This window comes from Staurois parvus, unplaced genomic scaffold, assembly GCF_062004578.1.
Source record: "Staurois parvus isolate SC_StPar_1 unplaced genomic scaffold, SC_StPar_1.0 ptg001161l, whole genome shotgun sequence".
In the NCBI taxonomy this organism is placed as follows: Eukaryota; Metazoa; Chordata; class Amphibia; order Anura; family Ranidae; genus Staurois; species Staurois parvus.
This window is the reverse complement of record NW_028318957.1, coordinates 924,804-935,872: the sequence shown is the minus strand read 5'-3', so window position 1 is coordinate 935,872 and position 11,069 is coordinate 924,804. Positions and strand designations below refer to the sequence as shown.

General features: G+C 39.9%; 1 long non-coding RNA gene across 1 annotated transcript; it reads right to left on the bottom strand.

Moving 5' to 3' along the window:
* Positions 1-2,175: 2,175 nt before the first annotated feature.
* On the bottom strand, positions 2,176-10,482 carry LOC149439088 (uncharacterized). Its single transcript, XR_016307867.1, has 2 exons — positions 10,324-10,482; positions 2,176-4,461 (listed from the first exon to the last, which is right to left on the bottom strand). It is a non-coding gene; the product is annotated as an uncharacterized LOC149439088 (long non-coding RNA).
* Positions 10,483-11,069: the final 587 nt, after the last annotated feature.

Below are 11,069 nucleotides of genomic sequence, written 5' to 3'. Positions count from 1 at the left end.
CTCGAAGCAAATTTATTCGGCGAATTCAGCGAATCAGCCGAACCGAATTTTTTAATAATTCGCTCATCTCTAATTATAGGGATGAGAACAAAGGCATAAACCTTTGTCATCTCTGGGGTGATACAAAACCTTTCTTTGTTTAGTAAAACAGGGTTTTGCAGTCATGACCTATGATGAAATATTGCGTCCTGTCATACCTAAATATCACACTACTTTTGCATTCTAGTTTAGGTAATTTCAGACAGGATTAGGACAGTATTTTGATTGATATATAGAGGTTTTCTGTAAAATGAAATGGGAAGTAATGTTACTTCACAATATGTGTTTCAAACTCATAAACTGATTGTTCCATAATCTTTCATATTTGTTGAAAAAGGTGCAAGAATAATGCAATGTTTGTGCCAAAGTAATGATACTGCATTTCTTTACAGAAATGGCATCTAAAATCAAACATGAAGCGTAACAATCTCCTACAAGCCAACTTTAAGGAATTTGGACGTTAAAGAAGAGATCTTCATATGGGAAGAACATTGAACAAGAGCTTAATACTTCACACTTGTGACTGATTTATCACGTTCAACAAAAATGTTTCTACTTTACAGAACTTAAAGAAGATATTATATAGACATTGCATTAAGAAAAGATTCATCAAGATGATTGAAAATATTGTTATAAGTCACATATACATTTTAATCCTTTTATTCCGATACTTACATCCATATTAGGATAATATTAATATTATTATTATTATTTTTTATTTTTTACATATTCATATACGGAATATTTTTTGGTTAAAACTTCATAGAGTTATTCCAGTTTATAGAATATCTTTTGTTAATAGGTTAAGAAACATATTACTCTTATAGGAGTAATAGAAACTTATGACACATTTTAGAATATATTTCCGGAGAGTTAAAATATTATACAAATATTATTACATAATTTAATTATTATTATTATTACTATTATCATATATCAATTTACATAATGATTAAGAATTTTTAGGGAGAGAAACTCAGGTAAGGTATAGAGTTTTGAAGGAAAGTTATTTTTGATTGGTCCAGTTATGAAGAATATGTACGATCATTTGGTATAAGACGGTGTGTATGGGACATGAATGAAGTGTGCATTGATTGATCATTAATTTTAGACTAATCATAATAAGGGGGATTTGTAATAAATCTAAATTATGATTTGGCACTTATATTGATGGCAAGCTTGCAAAATATTTGGTTTTCATGATTAGTCATAATTAATATTAATATGTGTAAATGGTCTTTTGACAAATGGTAGTATTAGTATTCTTCAATTAAACTGAGACTGAAAAAGATATGAATAAGTCAAGCTGAGACAGTAAAATAAGACAGGAGTAAGCTAAATCAGTTGAAGGCTGAGTATACTATATTTAGGCATAAAGTATCTGGTAGTTATGTCAAGGTTATTAGAAGTGACTTACTATTACATTATATATTTTAATAGTATTTCTGTGTATTTAGTATACGTCTCTAACATTGATACATATATAGTTTAGTTATTATACATTGATATGTTCTTAAGCTATACTATTCTTTAAATATATAGCTGAGGGTTCATCAGCATACATATGTTCCTGTCCATCAAACATCATATGTATAGCATCCTTTCCTTATATGAAATGGCTTTGCTAAGCAGTAATAATTTCCATAGAAGGTATTAAGATCACTAACTATGACGTACATTTGCCTCTTAAAAGACCATGAGACAACGGACAAGAGAGACTCTCACTCACACGCTAATACTGACACTCTTTCATACATAACACACACACACACACACGGCTTTTCATGAGAACATTCTGAGATGCTGGAACAGGTGCTGCAAGACAAGAGATCATCATTAACGTCACTTCCGTCTACTTGCTGCTTCTTCCCAAGGAGACATGAGAAGGACAAGTAGAGTTTGAAGGACAGGACAACACAGCACATGGCCGTACTTCAATACCTAATAATGGTGACTCTTTCTTTATCTCTAAACGTTTGCTTGTTATTTAGGCTAGTAGTTTTATCTACATGGAACTGTTCATAATACGCTTTACATTGTTATTTTACACCATTGTGTGTTAGAATAAAATCACACTTCATTTTTTATTTCAATGGCTCTTTCATTCATAATCGCCTCAAGACACTAGAAGAAGTATTATATGTGTCTAAAATCCAACAGCTTTATTCATGTATTATATTCAAATGAAGATAACATACCAATCTGAAGATGTTTCTGCTTCTCTTATGACAAGTAAATCTGAACTATTACATCTAAATATTTGATTAGAAATGTTTCTCATTTTTCCCTCTCTGGCAGACTAATCAAAGTGTCAAATGCCTTGTTTACTACAGTGCTGTGAATATACAGTGCCTTGAAAAAGTATTCATACCCCTTGAAATGTTTCACATGTTGTCATGTTGCAAGCAAAACCGTCAATGTATTTTATTGGGATTTTCTGTGATAGACCGACACAAAGTAGCACATAATTGTGAAGTGGCAGGAAAGTGATAAATGATTTCCAAAACGTTTTACAAATAAATATCTGAAAAGTGTGGCGTGCATTTGTATTCAGCCCCCTTTATTCTGATTCCCCTAACTAAAATCTAGTGGAACCAATTGCCTTCAGAAGTCACCTAGTTAGTAAATAGAGTCCCCCTGTGTGCCATGGGATCTCAGTATAAATACAGCTGTCCTGTGAAGTCCTCAGAGGTTTGTTAGAGAACATTAGTGAACAAAGAGCATCATGAAGGCCAAGGAACACAACAGACAGGTCAGGGATAAAGTTGTGGAGAAGTTTAAAGCAAGATTAAGTTATAAAAAGATATCTCAAGCTTTGACCATCTCATGGAACACTGTTCAATCCATCATCTGAAAATGGAAAGAGGATGGCACAACTGCAAACCTACCAAGACATGGCCATCCACCTAAACGAACAGGCCGGGAAAGGAGAGCATTCATCAGAGAAGCACCCAAGATACCCATGGGAACTCTGGAGGAGCTGCAGAGATCCACAGCTCGGGGGGGAGATTCGGTCCACAGGACAACTATTAGTCGTGCACTTCACAAATCTGGCCTTTATGGAAAAGTGACAAGAAGAAAGCCATTGTTGGAAGAAAGCCATAAGAAGTTCCGTTTGAAGTATGTGAGAAGCCATGTGGGGGACACAGCAAACATGTAGAAGAAGGGGCTCTGGTCAGAGGAGACCAAAATGGGACTTTTTGGCCTAAAAGCAAAACTAACAATATAAATCATCCTGAACACACCATCCCCACTGTGAAACATGGTGGTGGCAGCATCATGCTGTGGGGATGCTTTTCTTCAGCAGGGACAGGGAAGTTGGTCAGAGTTCATGGGGAGGTGGAGAGAGCCAAATACAGGGCAATATTAGGAGTCTGCAAAAGACTTGAGACCGGGGAAGAGGTTCACCTTCCAGCAGGACAACGACCGGAAACATCCAGCCAGAGCTACAATGGAATGGTTTAGATCAAAGCATATTCATGTGTTAGAATGGCCCAGTCACAGACCGAAATCCAATGCAGAATATGTGTCAATTGCTGTTCCCAGACGCTCTCCATACAACCTGACAGAGCTTGAGCGATTCTGCAAAGAAGAATGGGCAGAAATGTCCCTCTCTAGATGTGCAAAGAGACATCCCCAAAAAGACTTGCAGCTGGAATTGCAGCCAAAGGGGGTCCTACAAAGTATTGACTCCGAATACAAATGCAGCCACACTTTTCACAGATTTATTTGTAAAAAATTTTGAAAACCATTTATCACTTTCCTTCCACTTCACAATGATGTGCCGCTTTGTGTCGGTCTATCACATCCAATCTCAATAAAATACATTGACGGCCTAGCATCCAACCCACAAACAGAATTATAAAAGAATGCAGTAATAAATATTACATTGTAAAATAAGGCTTTTGTATGAATAAAGTTTGGAATGTTTGGAAAATTGGCATTGGCACACAATTGGCGCCAATTTTTGTGTTGCCTAGGGCAGCCTAAAACCTAAATACACCACTGGTGCCATCTCTTCATCACTCCGCCTGTATTATCTCTGGATGAGCTGTGTAAGACGAATGCAAGGATGATCATTAGAGACAGCCGTGTCTTCCAAGTCACTTTATGGGGAAAATGTTCATGGCTGACTGGAGTGTCACCCCTTCATGTTCAGAAGTATTGGGAACAAAACACAAAGTCCTCCCCCATCCTGTCCTGGGTGTATTAGTTCCTCTTTGATGTTTCATTCCCCTCTTGGGTCGGGTTATTCGTATCGAAATCTTATTCTCCTCGTCATCCCGAGCAATGTCCCATTCACAGCTGTAACAGAGGTTCTTCCTCTGGATTCATCCTGTAGAAACCTTCAGTTCTGGTCGGAGGGATTTCAACTTTTTCAGTTCCCTTTTAGTTTCACGTGACAAAGAATTGTTCACGATCCTAGAAGAGAGGATAGAAAGCAGACATCATTAAATGATGGACCGCGGTCCGGACACCGACCAAGCGATGTCTGGACCATCAGCCCACCAGACTAAAGTGTCATATCCCCCCGCTCAGCAGTCATTGGTTGCTGGGACCATAGACATCCCAGCAGCCAATGACGTCATGTGTGCCCCCTGTGGCTCGGCATCTCTCCTGCTCCTTTTTTGCCCGCAGGATACGATGTGACGTCATGCAGGCGCCTCTCCGCCCTCACCAAGATTCTCCGCCCCCTGCAGCTCGCTACCTCTTCCGGCTCCCGCTCCCTGTCTGCCCTCAAGGTAGGGTGTGTTTCTGCTTCAATAAAGATTCTCAGAGGCACGTCGATGGGCACATTTCATGGTAAATGGCACTCTGATGGGCACACTTTGTTAGGATGCAGTAAATGTAATTTGAATGTATTATTATTTATTTTATTTTTTTTACTGAAAATATAGCTTTGAAAAACAGTTACCGTAATATAATGTAATAAAAATGTGTAACTACCATATTTATATTCTACAGGTCGTCAGCTTTTGCAGATTGTTTTGGGGTCCCTGCAGCAGGGAAGGAGTTAAATTATATCTATATCCAAGAGCAAAACTGTGACATATTACAGCTTACCAGTCTGTAAGGCCCCATTCACACTTGAGCGTTTTTCAGCGTGAAGTTCGAAGCTCAAAAACGCTCAGGGGGGAAAAGAAAATCAATATTCCTCTATGGAGATGGTTCACATCTCCACTCCAAGTCAGCTGAAGCAGAACGGCTGAAGCTCAAAAAAGTTTTGGAGCTACTTTTGTAACTCAGATTGGGAAGATGTGCAGGTCTTTGGCGCATTTTTATTCCCATAGAAATGTGCGATTGGTGTGTTTTTGCGTGATTTCGCACGTTTTTGTACGATTACCTGCTCAAATAGAAAAATGGAAACAAAAAAAAGTAAAAATATATCAATAAATAAATGTAAAATAAATAAAATAAGTACATATATAAACAAAAAAATCCATGAAAAATAAAAAAACTAAATAACAATTAACCCTTAACCTTAAAAAAAATATGAAATTAATTATTATTAATAATAATACATTTTTCAGGTGTGTGTGTATTTATTTTACATTTATTTATCATCATTATTATTATCATTAATAATAATGTATATTTGTTTGGGTTTATGTGTTTATTTTTTATTAAATATTATTACTAATAGTAATAAACGCACAAAAATTGCGGTAAAAACTTTGAAAACCGCTACGCTCAGATTTGAATGAAGCCCAAATGTGGTGGCTGCATTAGCTGAATTTCATTTATTTATGTACCTTGATCCTTCCAGAAATGCTTTGTCTTTCTACTCTTCTTATAAGCAAACAAACAATAGTAATTTCCTTCCAAGAAAGTGTCTGTAAATGATCCTCATCCACCCAACCCCCTTAATGAAGTGTGTTAAAGTGGTATTAAAGGTTCAAATTAAAAAAGAGAACCCCCAAAAAAGATGTTATACTGCTGTGTGCAATCCATTCCTCCTCTTCTGGGGTCCCCCTTGACCAGTGCCCCCAATAGCAAGCCACTTGGTGCATGCTCGCTCATTAGACCTGTTCTCTATGTCCATAAGACAGACAGACAGCCGCCGCTTGGCCTTGCCCTCTTCTCATTGGCTCACTGGCTGTGATGGACAGTGGCTCCCTCTGCTGTTTCAGCCAATGAGAAGAGGAAGTCCTGGGACAGCCAAGGCTCTCATGCACATCATGGATCAAAAGGGGGCTCAGGTGAGTATTAGGGGGGCTGTGGGGGGAGCAGCACACAAAATGATTTTACCTTCATGCATAAAATGTACTGTATGAAGGTAAAAAACCTTTATCATTTACAACCACTAGAGATGAGCGAATTATTCAAAAATTCGATTCGGCTGATTCGCCGAATTTCAGGAAGAAATTCGATTCGATGCGAATTTATTCGCTACGAAGTTAACTTATAAAAAGGGTTTCTAGGCTTCAGAGAGGCGGTTGAAACATTGTATCTATTTGTTTCCATAAATGGATCCATTTATGGAAACAAATAGATACAATGTTTCAACCGCTGTATGGAGGGAATGTCACAGAACTGTCAGAAATAGCGGAGCTCTGCAGATACACTTTTTGCCGGCTTGGAATTATTCTTATTTTCATCCTACTTCTTCTTCTTCTTCATCCTCATCCTCATCTTCTTCTGAGGATGAGGATGAAGAAGAAGAAGAAGTAGGATGAAAATAAGATTAATTCCAAGCCGGCAAAAAGTGTATCTGCAGAGCTCCTCTAAGTGTATCTGCAGAATAGAGGAGCTCTGCAGATACACTTTTTGACGGCTTGGAATTATTCTTATTTTCATCCTACTTCTTCTTCTTCATCCTCATCCTCTTCTTCTTCTGAGGATGAGGATGAAGAAGAAGAAGAAGTAGGATGAAAATAAGAATAATTCCAAGCCGGCAAAAAGTGTATCTGCAGAGCTCCTCTAAGTGTATCTGCAGAATAGAGGAGCTCTGCAGATACACTTTTTGCCGGCTTGGAATTATTCTTATTTTCATCCTACTTCTTCTTCTTCTTCTTCTTCATCCTCATCCTCAGAAGAAGAGGATGAGGATGAAGAAGAAGAAGAAGTAGGATGAAAATAAGAATAATTCCAAGCCGGCAAAAAGTGTATCTGCAGAGCTCCTCTATTCTGCAGATACACTTAGAGGAGCTCTGCAGATACACTTTTTGCCGGCTTGGAATTATTCTTATTTTCATCCTACTTCTTCTTCTTCTTCCTCTTCTTCTTCATCCTCATCCTCTTCTTCTTCTTCTGAGGATGAAGAAGAAGAAGTAGGATGAAAATAAGAATTCCAAACCGGCAAAAAGTGTATGTGCAGAGTTCCTCTATTTCTGACAGTTCTCTGACAGCTCCTTCACATGTACAGCGGTTGAAACATCTGTTTCCGAATAAAAACATCTGTATCCTAAATGGAAACAAATAGATACAATGTTTCAACCGCTGTACATGTGTTCCTTCTGTCAGAGAACTGTCAGAAATAGCGGAGCTCTCTGCAGGGACACTTTTGCCGGCCGCTCGGGAAAAATCCGATTCGCGCACCCGAAGTAGGCAAATATTCGGATTCAACGCGAATCGAATTTTTCCTGAAATTCGTATCGAATTCCGGTTCGCCTGGTTCGATTCGCTCATCTCTAACAACCACTTTAAGCCTGGTACACATGGGCAGAAAATCAGCTGGTTCAGCCGGTCTGTTGAACAGCATGCTGGAAAGCCAATGGGTGCAAGCCCTAATCAGTGTATTCTGACTGGAGGGGAGCCCCCTGTCAGAATACAATGTCACAGCGGGAGAGATCCCTACATCATAGTGTTGATACAGGGATCTGTTTTTTTTTTTTCTATCCCACTGGTTGAGTGAAAGAAAAAAAAAAAACCTTCCTGTGTGTACACAGCTTTACTGGCAGGATCAACAGGAGAAGATGAAGGAAAGGCCTGAAATAAGGAAATAAATGCCTCCAACACATTTTAGAACTGGTAAGCTGCTGGCAATGTGCACAGGAGCCTCGGCTTTCTGGAGCTCTCCCTCCTCATTGGCTATGACAACAGCAAGAACAATTGGCTCCCACTGCTGTCAATCACAACCAGTGACCCAAAGAGGAGAGAGAGGGGGAGGAGTTGGACTGCGGCTTTGTGTATGAATATATGCGCAGAGCAGCGGCTTAGGAGTGAGCCTGCTCAGGTGCCCCCATAGCGAGCTGCGGGAGACCAGAGAAGAGGAGCAAAATGACTGCACACAGCAGGTAAGTATCACATGTTTGTTTTCTTTTTTACAAATTGCCTTTATTGTCACTTTAAAACATATGATCCATACAGGTCCCATTATATATATCATTCATCCACTTATCATCATGTGTGTGTCCTATTTATTGCCTACATAAGGTCGTGTTCAATTCTAATTATATATAAAGTTATAAAAACCAACCACCTTATTTTAATTCCAATTCTAATCCTGTGAATAAGGCCCTGAAACCGGAGGAGGCCTTACCCCCCCCCCCACATGTGTTGGCCGTATGTGGCGCTATTAGTCGTTAAACATTTAAAAAAACACTTTAAAGTGATACGAGTTTTTGTAATAGATGCGTCTCAATGCCTCCTCCAGGGTTCATTTAATGACATTGCCAAATTTTTTTTTTATTTGCCGTGCTGCCTCCAACATCATATACACTATACTGCCAAAAGTATTGTCTCCGCCCTCCCAATCATGTGATTCAGGTGTTTCAATCTCCTCCATGGACACAGGTGTATACAATCAAGCCCCTAGGCATGCAGACTGCTTCTACAAACATTGGTGAAAGAATGGGCCACTCTCAGGAGCTCAGGTGTCCGTTTATGAACCAGCAGTAATAGATCACTGCTCAGTTCTCCGGCATTCTCGGAGAACACAGTTCTCCTGTGAATGCCGTTTATGAAGCATATGTAGATTAGTTTTCCAAACGAAGGGAGAACGGTCTACAAACGCTGGAAAACGGCTGATTTTACTATAATCTCGCGAGATTACAGTAAAAGATCGGTTTACTAAGCAGAGGTAAATTATCTCTTAGTTTGCGGTCCCTCCAATTCTCCAGCTCTGGGCTGGAGAATTTGGAGGGGGAACACAGATCTCCAGAGAAGGGCTGAACATATTCTCCTGGGTGTCATAAACTGTGAATGACCAGAGAATAGCTGTGATCCTCTGAATCTCAGCTATTCTGTGTGTCATAAACGGACACCTCAGTGACTGTAAGCGTGGTCCCGTGATAGGTGGCCACCTGTGCAATAAGTCCATCCGTGACATTTCCTGGCTACTAAATATTCCACGCTCAACTGTTAGTGGGATTATAACAAAGTGGAAGCAACTGGGAACAACAGCCACTCAGCCACCAAGTGGTAGGCCACATCACATGACAGAGCGGGGTCAACGCATGCTGAAGTGCACAGTGCGCAGAAGTCGCCAACTGTCTGCAGAGTCAATAGCTAAAGACTTCCAAACTTGGTGTGGCCTTCAGATGAGCCCAACATCAGTGCGTAGAGAGCTTCATGGAATGGGTTTCCATGGCCGAGCAGCTGCATCCAAGACTTCCATCACCAAGTGCAATATAAAGCGTCGGATGCCGTGGTGTAAAGCAGGCTGCCACTGGACTCTAGAGTAGTGGAGACGTGTTCTCTGGAGTGACCAATCACGGTTCTCTGCCTGCCAATCTGATGGCCATATCTGGGTTTGGCGGTTTCCATAAGAACAGTATATGCCTGAGTACAAAAAAGAGCTGCGTCGTCAAGTTGCCAGAAAGAAGCCTTTACTGCACCAATGCTACAATAAAGCCTGGTGAGGCGTGTCAAGGTGTTGTCAGGCGTATTGTAACCGGGCTTTTTTGTGGCATTGGCACAGTAAAGACTTTTTGGCAACTTGACCATGCAGCTCAGTTTTGTTCATGTATTGTCTATGGTCACTGTTTTTAATGCACTAATTTTTTCTATATCCTCCCCTGTATCTGTATGATGTCATTTTTTTCTCTTTCATTGTAATTTCCTGCTATCCTTTCTGCAAGACAGGCACTGAAATGAAGCAGGAAATTTACTCTATATCTCTATATATACCGAATTCTTCCACATTGTATAGTTTGCCTGAACGTCCTGCATACAAGAAAAATATTCATGATTGCCAAGTGTTTGGTGAGTTCAATTATCTGATGGAAAAATGTCTGCAGTGATTGTCTCTGCTCTGTTCAGGCCAGGCATAGAGGTCTCAGGAAGATTTCAATCGAAACTCTCCCAGAATATGATTGTCTCAGTCAGTCCTGTTATACTCACTGTAATTCCTCTATCCGGCTTGTTGTCAGAGCCGCCATCAGATCCCTGAAATGAGGACCCTCCAGATTGTTCCCAGACAGGTTCAGTGTCCTCAGTGTCGGGTTATTTCTTATTCCAGATGCCAGGTGGGGGATGGAACTGTCTGTCAGGTGATTATAGGACAATCTGTAGAAGAGAAGAATGTTACCAGAAGGAAATGAATCCCCCCCCCCAGGAATGAATGGAACTATTCTCTACATGGATGGAACTCATTTCTCTTTATTGGAATCATTTATATTCGATCACTTTATAAATCTCCAGGAAATAGAATTTTATAAGACAAATGTTATAATGGAGTAGACCCCCCAATATTGTCCTCCATGTGTAGAGACGGTGATATCTCCATACACAGGATGAGCACAGAATACCACTGACATGACTCGTATTGTGCTATCATCTCCTTGTGTATGGAGCATGAATGGGATCAGCAGACAGTGTGAGGCCGGAATCAGCATTGCTAGTGATTGGACGGGAGGATTGTATCTGATATTCTATTTATCTCTGCTGATCAGAGCTCTGTACTCATAGGACGTCATGGCGCTAGGTAACAAATGTTCAGTAATGGGGAGATCTTCCGGAACTGAATAGCACGCCAGATGAAGAGAATTTGTTTGATGCTCTGATCACTCATTGCATTAAGATCAGATTCTCCCATGTATGAGCATCTTTAATGTCATCTATTTATACCGATACCGAACTAAATGTAG